Source organism: Cynoglossus semilaevis, chromosome 18 (genome assembly GCF_000523025.1).
Source record: "Cynoglossus semilaevis isolate Cse_v1.0 chromosome 18, Cse_v1.0, whole genome shotgun sequence".
Taxonomy (NCBI): domain Eukaryota; kingdom Metazoa; phylum Chordata; class Actinopteri; order Pleuronectiformes; family Cynoglossidae; genus Cynoglossus; species Cynoglossus semilaevis.
This window is the reverse complement of record NC_024324.1, coordinates 11,603,619-11,603,945: the sequence shown is the minus strand read 5'-3', so window position 1 is coordinate 11,603,945 and position 327 is coordinate 11,603,619.

The window sequence follows — 327 nt, the reverse complement described above, 5'->3', positions numbered from 1 at the left end:
TGACATGTGCTGCCAGTTGTTACGCAGACATATGGAGATGACTCTCGAGAGGCAGACGCAGCTCTTGACAGCCTTTATTAAGGGCAACAAAGCCACTACATGTAACCCACAGACTCCTTTAGACCGTCCCCCTGTCAGAATCAGGTGTAGTTACGGAGGTACGCCTCACTGGCCACACAAGGACCTCGGCCCACGCACACGTGCACATTTGAAACACATTTTGATAAAACACTTATCTGAATTACTATCTATCATCCATCCATCCATCCATCCATCCATCCCTCCCTCCCCCCTCTCTCTCTCCATCCCTCCCTCTCTCTATCCATC